Source organism: Vicugna pacos, chromosome 33, assembly GCF_048564905.1.
Source record: "Vicugna pacos chromosome 33, VicPac4, whole genome shotgun sequence".
In the NCBI taxonomy this organism is placed as follows: Eukaryota; Metazoa; Chordata; class Mammalia; order Artiodactyla; family Camelidae; genus Vicugna; species Vicugna pacos.
Genome location: NC_133019.1, coordinates 9,121,526 through 9,133,005, shown reverse-complemented (window position 1 = coordinate 9,133,005; position 11,480 = coordinate 9,121,526). Strand labels below are relative to the sequence as shown.

Sequence of the window (11,480 nt, the reverse complement as noted above, 5' to 3'; positions counted from 1 at the left end):
TGGGAGCGAGGCTGAGGCAGTTTTTGGAGCTCAGAGACGGAGCGGGGCTGGAGGTGTTCGCTGGAGAGTGGTATCCAGGAGGGTCCGGGTTAGCAGGTCGGTGGAGATCAAAGCCTGGAGGTCTGTCAGGAGTGAAAGAAGATCTCAGAAGCCAAGGAGCTTGGGACAAGCCAGAGGGGCAGGTGGAGACCAGCGCACTGGGGCACCATCCGAGGAAGGAGTATTCAGTCCCGCCAAAGACCACGCGGAGGACACGACCGGCGTCTACGGGGAGCTCCCTCCGCACCAGGCAGCCCTTCATGCGGAGTTTGGGGGCATTTTCCACGCAGAATCGCAGTGTGGTCAAGGGTCTGGGCTCTGGGCTCAGGTGGCCTGAGTCGGAACCCTGCCTGGAGAGCTGGCGAACCTGGGTATCTTCCTTTTTGCACTAAAATCCCCTCACCTGTGAATAAGGATCCTTTAGCACCTACCTCATAGGGTTGCTGTGAGGATGAAATCAGATAATTAGAAGCATTAGATAATGCACATTTAATGCTATGACTAGGGACGGCGTCTAGGTGGGTGACCCTTTTGTCCGTCCCACGGCCCTGCAAGGCAGACCCTGATTATAGATGAGATCAGTGGTGTCCGCACAAGGCTTTTGGAGCACGAGGTGTGTGTATGCTGGCTCCGTGCAGGATGAGCAGGGTGTGGGGAGCCGGGTGGAAGAGCAGTGAATTTAGCCTCTTCTTTCTACACACGCAAGAGAGACCGAGTGCAGCTGGGCCCGGCCAGCACAGCATCCGGACAGATTCTTGTGAAACCAGGATGCTCTAAAGCCAAGTTCCCCTGCCGAGTTTATGACTACCCTCTCTACCCCAAACTCGCTTCCCCTTCTAGTGCCACCCCTGCTCCCCTCAAGATGGAGGGTATCAAAGAAAGCGGGTGGTGAAACCGAGCAGAAACTGGCAGGGCCCTCCATGTCCCCTGTTTCTCGTTTGTAGAAGGCAGCTTTCATCTCCTAGGCCTTCCCTGGGTTCCAAAGAGCAGATTCAAGCAACTACTAATGAGGGAAGTCAGGGAATGTAGGAACAAAGGAAACGCAGTTACGCAAGAAAAGTAATGACAGTAACTCAGCAATAAAGCAGAATCCTCGTTCCTCCCCGAGGAATATACATAACAACCTGACCCCCACGTTTGAGTTGTCCTGCGGGAACTGAGACCCCCACCTCCCCAGGTGGCGGACAGTGATTACCTGCTGACCGCAAGCACACAGACCCCAGCCTGACTGAACCCAGAAGGTTAATGATTAAGATTCCTGTTACCACCTGTTACCTCCCCACCAACCAATCAGAAGAAAGTCCTGCCCCCCTTTGGCCCGCCCCCCAACCGTTGCCTTTAAAAACCCTTCCTTGGGCGCCATTTGGGAGTTCGGGTCTTTGGAGTGTGAGCTGTCTGCGCTCCTGGTCCAGTGCCCTGCAGTAACCACCGTCATTTCCTTCACTGAAACTGGGCGTCAGTAAACGGGCTTGGCTGCACGGCAGGTGAGTGGACCCAAGTTTGCTTTGGTAACACTTGCTGCTCCATATTGTTTGCTGCTCCTGCTCCTGAAAGTGCAGAGAGAACCCAGGTCCCTGGGACGCAGAGGGGGACTGGCTGATGGTGGATGCCTGACCCGGATGGAGGCAATGGAGAGGAAAGGACGCCTCTCCCCTCATCACCACCTCCCAGCACGTCCCCCAGGGGGACGGGGGAGGGACCCCCATTCTGCTTCTCCCGGCACCTGGCAGGGGCATGCAGTGGCCTGGGGGAGGGGTTGTGGCCCCAACCACAGCCCCTTCACCCCACATCCGCTCAGCAGTCCCCACGCTGAGCACTGGGGAAGCAAAGACAGTGGAGGAGCCAGGATACCCACCATCCGCAGCACTGCCCGGCACCGTGACGGAGGCAGGGGCCCAATGCTATGGAACCCGAAGGGGCTGGAACAGCCAGACGTTTGGGGAAGTTGGGGAAGGCGTCAGAGTGGAATTGGCACTTGACCTGGGCCCTTGTGGAATGAGTGGGAGTTTGCCTTGTGGGGGATGGGGTGAGGGCAGGGCTGTGAAGATGGCGGTCTGCAGGGGGAGGTGAGCTGGGTGTGGCTGCTTCAGGTCACGTGCTGGGGAGGATTCCAGGTGAGGGTCATGTTGTCAGATCCAAGTCCGTGTGCTCAATGCAGAGTGAGGCCAAATAAACCGAAACCTTGAAGTCTGGAGCAGAGAAAAGTTTATAGGAGGGCCCCCAGGGAGGAGAACTGGCAGCTCTTTTGCAAAAGAGAAGGGTTTTTAAAGGCAACGTTTAGCACGGAGACCTGCAAGGGGCATGAATTTCTTGAGTGGTTGGTGGGGTGGAAGGGAGGTGACAGGGTGATGTAGCAAGAATCTTCATCATCAACCTTCTGGTTCCAAAGAGTCTGGGGTCTGTGCTTGTGGTCAGCGGGTAAGTCACCGCCCTCCACCTGGGCGGGGGGCTCGGTTCTTGCCGAACAACTCAAAGATGTGCGTCAGATTGTTGTGTGCGTCCCTTGAGGGGGAGCTAGGACTCTGCTTTATCTCTGAGCTGTTGTCTCCTGACTGCTTTCTCTTTGTTCCCTCACTTCCCTGATGAGTAATTGCTTGAATCTGCTCTTTGGAACTCAGGGAAGGCCTAAAAGATTAAGGCTTTTTTTCTCTAAACAAGAAACAGGTTGTGTGTGTGTGTGTGTGTGTGTGTGTGTGTGAGATGGAGGCGCTTTTGCATCTGGGAGGGTGCTCGGTTTCAATGACATGTGAATACATGGCAGAGCTTCTTCTAGAAAACCTCCTGGATTGTCTTCAGGAAAACGTTCCTCTAGAACACCAGCGGTATCCTCCAAGTCCGGAGAGAAGCGTATTGGAGCAACCGCCTGTTTTTCTCACGCTGCTCCAGAAAGGCAGTCCTGGCTCCAAGGACCTTGAACCTGAACCGAGCCTTCAGACCTCACCACATGTTCTGACCCGACCTCCGCTTTGTCCCGTGTCTCATGGCCAGGGTGCTTATGAAGGTTTGCAGAGGCAGAAATGTGGGTGGGGGGTCGAGTAGTGCAGACTGAGTACAAACACACTGCGTTTTGTGCCATGCATGCTGGCATTCCGTGTGTCAATCTGTTTTCTGCAAATTCAATAGAATCTTTAACAAAATTAGAGGGAGTTGTCATTTAATGGAGTTCAAACCTGCCTCTTTTTTTTTTATATCAAATGAAGGGTCCTTTTGTAATGCAAATATCTCCCTTGTGTGAGCTGGATTCTGCCTTGGCTTTCTTTAAATGAGACACACCTCTGTGGGGCAAAATATGGGGCTTCCGGGCAGCATTTTAAACACAGGCAAACGTCCACCCCCCCACCCCCACCCCGCCTTTGTTGTAACCACTTGCTTTGGTGGTCTTTGTTTAGATCAGGTATTATTTTGGCCACTGGAGGGCCCTCCAGATAGAGAATGACTGGAGAATCCCAAATGTGTTCCCCGAGCCCAGACTCTAGCTCACACCCAGATTTTTGAGCACATCTTGCAAATCGGATTTAACTGGGGAAAGTAGCAGGAGCATTGATGTTTCTTTTATTTAGGACTTTAAGCATAAAAGAAACCTCTATTTAAAAGAGCAGCTTTTGGATTATAGTCTATTTGGAGCTAGAAAGGAGCTGCTAATCTTGTACGTGGAGAGTGATCTTGCAGAATTCAGCCCAGCTTAGGCAAGCGGAGCTTCGAACAAAGGTTATTTCTCTGTGTGAAGAGAGTCACACCAAGAGGTACGGAGCGACGTGGGGCAACAGAATTTATTTTTATAACGAGGAAAAGGGAGTTCAGGGAGGACTGGAAGGCTAGTTTGGAAGGTTGGCATCTTACACTTGGTGAAACACAAAATGACTACTGTTTACTTTCATGTCCTGTCTTTCCACCCGCAGTTTTCTACTTTGTTCTTTGAGTCTAGTTCAGAGATTTTATTCTGCTGAATGTTGCCAAAACATCCTAACTTCTGAGCTCAATGCAGCGTTGACAAATTTCAGATCCAGCCCCTCTGTGGATCAAAACACAGACCTGTTGCAAAGCCAGGTAGAAGTGAGAAAAAGTCAAAGAAAGAGTCCAGAAAAGAAATAATGGGCCAGTGACCAGGTTTCCTCAGTTTATTGGCCAAAGAAAATTCATCAAAACTCTCCGGGGCAGATCAATATCAAACCAGACTGAAATTAAGTCTCGTGTTCTAACCTTTTAAGGCCTGCAGCAAAAACTAAACTTGCTTGTATTGATTTGCATGGTTTCCCTGAACTAGTAACTTGCCACCAGCAGACCAGGGCAGCTTTGACTTGTAGGCATCTTTGAGGATGCGTTTGGGCTCTGACAATGTAAGAACTTGGGTCCTGCGGAAACAGATACGGCCACTGGGGATGTACCTTGCAAGATCTGTGAGGACTGAACTGGTATCAGATTGTCTGTCCAGCTGACTTTTTCCGACTCATGCCTTTAGATGGGAGGGTTACCGAACCAAACTTGGGTCCACTCGCCCACAACACACCAAAGCCAATTTACTGACTTAAGGTTGTGCTGAAGGAAAGTAGTGTTTATTTGCAGGGTGCCAAGCAAGGAGAAGGGCTCGTGCTCAAAAGGCTCCCAGACCCAAGCGGAGGGCAGCTCTTTCTGTATCTGGGGGATGAAACAAGAACAGGAAGGACTAAGCCCCAGCAGAGAACCTCAGTATTGCTTTGAACTGGGAAGTTTATAGGAAAGGTGGCAAAAATGAGCAGACATATTGACTCCAGTCCATATTAGCAGACTTGCCCCTCTGGGGACCTCAAAAGTAGGCAGCAGAGAGCAGAGGGGTGTGTTCAGCAGATGCGCGTAAAGGGACTTAATAAGATTCGCAAGCCTGGACCTTTTCATTTGACCAAAGTTCTTTCTCCTGTAGATTAACCCCTCACAGCCTGTGGACTGTTGTGAAGCGCTGTTCATACAGGTGTGTCTTGGAATTATGCTTCTCACCCAAGCAGGCTGCCTGGGAGTTGAGTCTAGGACTCAGGTCTGATCTGGGGTAATAAATGCAGCTTGGATGCTTCCCTAGACATGTTCTCCCCTGGCAATGAGCGTCCCAGAACTGGAGAGAAGGGTTTGACTTTAAGGCTGGAGGCATGGAGGACGAGGCTGAAGCCGGCAGACTGAAATCAGTTACTTGGGGATTTAGACTACACGAGGGGTGATTGGGAGAATCAGGCATCTCAGAATCACCCCCAAACACTGGGAGCAGGTCAGTGGGGGTCTGGAATCCTCTCCCTGCCTCTGAACTCACAGCTGTCAGTTTCTCGAACACTCCCTGGACATTACACATACATTGTCCTCTGACGTATTTGTACTGTTTTAAAAACGGTGTGACAAATGGTGGTGCTGAGTGAGTGCTGGGCACCTAGCAGGTCGGCAGTAAATATTTGCTGAACATTGAAAAACTGCAGTGGCTTGGCTGTCAGTATGGCTTCTATTCAGAACCCATCCCCAGCGCTCCATTCATATGAGGCTTGGTGGATTTCGCGTTCAAGGGATGATTGAGCCCTGCCTGGCCAGGATGGTCTCTGTGAGTACTGGAACATTCTCACACATGCAGAGTAGCAAAAGCCAGCATAGCAGGAAAGAGGGACGGCTGGGGGGCAAGTACAGCTGGGAGTTTTCCTAGAGACGCGGTGCGGTTCCTTTGTTCTGGTAGATTTCAGCCAGGAGGAACAGCAAAATTTTACTGTCTGCGAACCACCAACGAGCGGCTCCCCTCCCCCTTTACCTCCTCCTTTCTCAACCCCAGGGGTTCATTTGCTGCTTCTCCTCCTCCTCTGCACCTGAGCAGTCCCCAGGGACAAAGCTCTTTGTTGCGATCACTCCGAGACAATACGGAATTGCACAGTCCCCAGGGCAAAATCAGGGCTGTCCTCCAAGGAGAGTGATCGCGGGGGCAGAGACCCCCTTCCTCCCCTCGCCTCCCCACCTGTTGATCTACCCCTTCCCCGGGGTGAGCGGCAACCTGCATTGTGCTTGGGACGCACGCGTTTCTGCACCAGGCTCAGCAGATGGCGCTGGTGAGCAGAGCCGGTCCCTGCCCTCCCCCGCCCCTCCCCACCGCCGCCAGAGCCTCGCTGGTCTAAAGCGAAAACAGATGTTTTCATCATTTCTGGATCTGGCATGTGACTTGCAGTTCAGCAGTGTGCCGACATAACCCAGAGTTGCGCGTCCCCTTCATCCCCCGCAAAATAAAAATTCTTACTTGAACGAGCCTTCCTCCTAAGTGAGCCACTGACATATGATCTGTTTAATCCAAGGGCATATGTTTAATCGGGCTCCAAGTGCCTCTGTAGCCAGCCCTGGCGCTGTAATTGGGAGGTTGTCTTACCGCTTACCCCCCCCCGCCCCCCACCCCCACCCCGAGAAAAGCCAGGGCGGCCAGACTGGCTATCTTTATACCGAGGGCCGGGGAGAGGTGCTAGCTTTTCAAAATACCACCGGTCTGGCTGGCTGGGGAACGCGTGTGCGTGGGAGCCAGTGCGTCCTGAACAAAACAGGAAGGCCCGGGCGGCGCGCCCTGTTCCGCGCGCCCACGGCAGGTGGCAGCGTCGGCCTGGCCTGGCCTCTGCCGCTGGCCAGCCCCAAAGCCGGGGCCCTTTTAATTTCGGTGGCCTCAAAATTATTAGTTCCAGATGAGTTCTTGCAATTGTAATATTTGGTTTAACCCAATCTGCCCGATTGCGTCAGCACACGTTCAAATACAGCCGTCTGAAGTCAAACCAGACATCACAGGCGTGTTTCAGGGGGTGTCAACATTCCTTCCCCTTTGAAAGAATTAAAAAACATACACACACACACAAACCCAGAGGTTGATTTATCCCCCAGATGAAAGAAGGGTGAGCCCCTGGGGCTGAGGTGCCCGAGAGGGACGGAACAGGGGAAATTCAGGGAAGGCGTAACAACAGAACGTTGTGGGTCAGAGCCTGCTAGAATGGGACTGGATTTATTTGTTGAGCTAGGAAGGTTAGAGCAAATAAAACAGAACTGCTGGGCATTTGGTTTTCTAAAAGAAGAGCCCTTCTAGTCACGTGACTATTGTGAGACACACAACAGGGGCTATCTGCCTGTAGCTGGCCTCGGCTGACAACCGGCCAGGCCTCTCGAAGGGCGCTGGGGAGGGGGGGCTGGTATCTTCACACCCAACTTTGAAGGGTACCCCTCGTCTCCACACTGAGGGCACAGACTGGGTTTCCTAAGGACGCCAGCCCAAGGCCCCCGGAAGACCTAGTTAGAAAACCCAGGCTTCTGGCCAGGGGACCTGCTGGAGGCCTCAAGGGTCTTGGAAACAGCCCTGCTGCAGTCGGTCACTGCCGCACCCCGGTGCTTGACCCCCCGGGAAACCGGGCACCCACTCTGGTGGCCTCAGGGTTTACAGACGAGTCAGCTGAGGCTAAAAGACCCTCCGAGCCCTGGGGCAGAGGGGTACCCCGTGCAAAGGTTTCCCAGGAATCCCGTCCCAATCACCAGACACGAAAAAGAGATGGAATCACCTGGCATCAGGAGACGAACTCCGTCATGCGGTCCCCCACCCCCTGCCTGCACCCCACTTTGAAATCCATGCTCGGATTCTTCAAGCATCCCTCTCAAAGTTGTAGAGAGATGCCTGCTAGCCGCCTATGGGGAGCCTGGCCGTTTCCCTGCAGGTCTCCGGCTTGACATGGTACTGATCAAAAGCCGGCACCCGTCTGGCAGATGCTTCATGTCCTGAGTGTCGGCAGCCAGTGGCTGGTGCTGGCGTCAGGCCGGCAGGCAGACCGACCAGCCATCTTGTTAGACATGGTTGGGACCTCACTCCCCTCCTCCCTGCTCCAGCAGCCAACCCCCAGCCTGGATTAGACATAGGAAGGGTGATGGGACCTCCACACAGCTGGATGGACACCTCCAGAATGTTTAGGGGTGCAAGCTACTTTCTCCTCAGGCTGAAAAATGCACAGGTCCCTGCAGGCTGCTGATGGTCCACGTAAGAGCTGCGCCTGGATGCTAGCAGGTGCTCAGCTTGGGGGAAGTAATCAAGTCGGGCAGACAAGTGAGCATGAGCCTTACCATGGTCTTTGTACACCAAGAATCTTTGAGAAATCCCAGTATTCCTCTCCACTGCCACGCTAACGTTATTCCCTTCTGAGAATCAGCTTTTAGAGATTCTACAATCCAGAGGTTTGCAACCCTGGCTATTGAAGAATCACCTGGACGCCACCCAAGAGATGTGGAACTCAGAATGGAAATGGGCTGGGAGATTGGCATCATAATTTTCATCCTCAGTCCCCCTACCCCACCCCAGATGATTGTAATGTGCATCCAGAAAAAAAAAATCACTGATTCTATCCCAACTTCCTTCAGTGTATAGATGAGGTTCCTAAAAGTTAGAGTTCAGCCAAGGTCACACTAGTTCAAGTCTAAGCCTGGAATTTCTGTGTAGGACCTCTAGTTCCTCACTGATGATTGAAGCTCTTCTTCCAGCCACTGAGCCCGTCCCCTCTTCCATACCTGTCACTTTTCCCTGTTCAATGACACTCTCCAGGGACCACAAACCTGTGTCACTGTTGCCTCCAAGAAATTTGGAAAGAACAAATCCTCCCTGAGGAATTTCCAGTTTTGCTGGTTTAATAAATGCATAGACTCAGACAATTAGGAATGAGAGTCACCCCTCCCCGTGACTTCCCTCACGCACTGCTTATGTTTCCAAATGAGATTCATGCCTGCAAATGGCCATGACCGCTCTGCAGCGATCTGTTTTTATTGTCGAGGCAAGCGGGTCCTAGAAAAGTTCAGTGTTCACTGAGGATTAAGTAGATGGCAGAGGCAAAGTGAACACAGAGCCATCCTACCTCTCAGCCTGGTGAGACCCAGGGCTTCGCTCTTAACAGCCTCTCCTTGTGTAACAAACACACTCAGAGATAGCTTTATCCTGTGTGGGCAAGGAGCAGTCACTGGCTCATCCCTTGAAGCAGGGTTTCAGAGAATAAGTTTGCCTTGAGTACTTTGAGGTCTCTGATGCTTAAAGGTTAAGCAAATGACTGTAAATCATTGGGGAACAAGAGGCAACGTTCCTGGGTACCATTGCGGAGACCAGGTCAAGTAGAAAGGAAGCTAGCTAGGAGTTAGGGACAAAGGTTTCCTGTTGACCTGGAAGAGTCTTGCACCTCTCTGGGCCTGAGTTCTTGCCCCTGAACATGACCTCTGAGGCCTCTTCTCTGACTCATGAGAGGCAATGAGTCCCTGCTTTATGGGACCTCCCCATCTTCAGTCAGTTGTGAGGGACCAGATTCTCTTCTCTCCTGAAGTCAGTTATTCTAGAGCTATTTCCCAGTGGCCTAAGGACTAGTTCATGACTATTAAGGGAAAAGTCTGAAGACAAACAGCCATGGGAGGGTAATGACTTTGTTCCCTACTCAGTGTCTGATGGTTTCACAAAAGACACTTGTTGTAAGTCCCTCCGGTAGAATTCTGTCTCTTCTTGGAGGAACTGCCCAGGGGATCTTGCATCACTGGCGTTCATTTGTCCATCAGTTATTTCTTCCATCATTAAACATGTATTAAGTACTCACTATGTTAAAAAAAATGAGTAAGAAATGCTTAGACCCAGGAATAACTCTTCCAGATTAAAAGACTAAAGAAGCTTTATAACCCAATGCAATGTGTGAATCTTGACTGGAGCCTAGATCCAAAAAGAAATGTCTTATAAAAGACATTGTTGAGACAATTAGGGAAATCTGAATGCAGAATACATAATGGGATTATTGATCATTTTTTAGATGTGATAGTAGTATTGTGGTTTTACAGGAGAAAGTCCTCATCGTTAGAGGCATGCTGAAGTATTTAAAGATGAGTGTCTTGATGTTTGCAACTTATCTTCAGGTGACTCAGGAAAACAAAAATGGCGAATGTATCAAAATGTTGGCAGTCGGTGAATCAAGGGTGGAGTGTCTCCGATGTTTATTGACTAGTTTTTCAGTTTTCTGAGGATGACAAGATTTCAAAAAAGCAAGACCAAAAAGAAGTGCCCATGTCCTCAAGGATTTTACCATTTACTTTCCATTTATTCTTTACCAGGGGCAAAAAGACATGTGAATGTCGCTATGTGTAATCCAAGGTGGAACACAATGGGCGGCCAGTGGAGGTGGGAGTAGTAAATCTTGGAAGCCCGGAGTAAAGAATGGCTCATTTTCCCTAGGATGTTGGTGGTGGTGAGGGATGTCTTCCCACATGGGCAATATTTGAGTTAGTACAGAAAGCTGTGTACAGTCTCAACAGGAAAAGGGCAGGGGATTTGGGGCTGAGGGGACAATTGAAGCAAAATTACAGAGCGGAAAGTTGTCCAGTGTAAGCGGAAGGTGATAGGTGTGTGAAGACATGTACTGGGATCTAAATATTCGTTGGTGTCTGATGATGGGTGGCCTTCAATACCTTAGGAAAAAATTTCAAACTCTGACCTTCTCAAGAAAAGATAAACCAAGCATATACTTCATTCTTCATCCATAACTGTTTGCTTTATAAGTGTCAACACTCAAGTTATCTAATGAATTTCCTATAGCAAACTTCTACCGATTCTCCAAAACCATCATACATGACTCTACTCTAAAATTTTCTCCAACTTCTGCAGGTAGAATTTGTCCCTCTTTCCCTTTCCATTCCTGTATCTGAAACTCACTCATGCTCATTGCCCATGTTGTGAGGAGCACATAAGGCCAACTTTGACAGTGGCCAGTTCTAACTGCTTTCTCTAGAATTGACCCAAATGCACCTTATTCTTCTCCTTTTGGGACTTCCAGTCCTTAGGCACCACAGTTAACTCTCAATACTTGCCTCGGGCTCTGCTAGCTACAGTCCCCAGTCAGTGTTCTTGGGGTCCATTGGTTTCTTCAGGTTAGCTCAGTTTGCTGGCTCCATGGATCATGGCTGTCAAAGAATGGCCTGGATGCTGCCCAGTTCAGGCCAGGGACCCACCTCCGCTGGATTAGACTCAGTGGGGCTTCACCAGTGCAGAAGATAAGAGCTTTCTTCTTTTGTGTTCTCAGAGCAAATCTGTGTCCCTTTATCGTATTGAGCATATTGTACTGTAATTTTTTTTTTGTCAGTTTGCCCTCCTAGGTCATGAGTTCCTAAAGGACAAATACCGTGTCTTAGTGAGCTTTGAATCTCCAGGACTTAGCCTACAACCTGGTACTCAGTAGGTACTATATTAATGCTTATTGAGAGAATGAGTGGGTAAAGCAGTGAACAAAGAGGAATCTCGCCTTTTCACTGTCATCCAAATTTCTGCAGCATTGATCCCTTATTTCAGTGCATAATTGAGAACTGACTATTGGTGTAGAAACCACCAGCCATAAATAGGTCACAGAGCATCTACTTTGTTGAAGTTCCATGTCTGGGTTTATTTGTTTCAAGTATGGCTCCTAAGACGGTGAGTCTCC

General features: G+C 50.4%; 1 long non-coding RNA gene across 3 annotated transcripts in view; it reads left to right on the top strand.

The window, feature by feature from the left end:
* The first annotated feature begins 1,055 nt into the window (after positions 1 to 1,055).
* LOC140691162 (uncharacterized) overlaps positions 1,056 to 11,480 on the top strand; it is a 56,145-nt gene continuing 45,720 nt past the window's right edge. For all 3 annotated transcript variants that reach the window (XR_012066675.1, XR_012066673.1, XR_012066674.1), the window contains exon 1: positions 1,056 to 1,523. This is a non-coding gene — a long non-coding RNA (uncharacterized lncRNA). The remainder of the gene's footprint in view (positions 1,524 to 11,480) is intronic.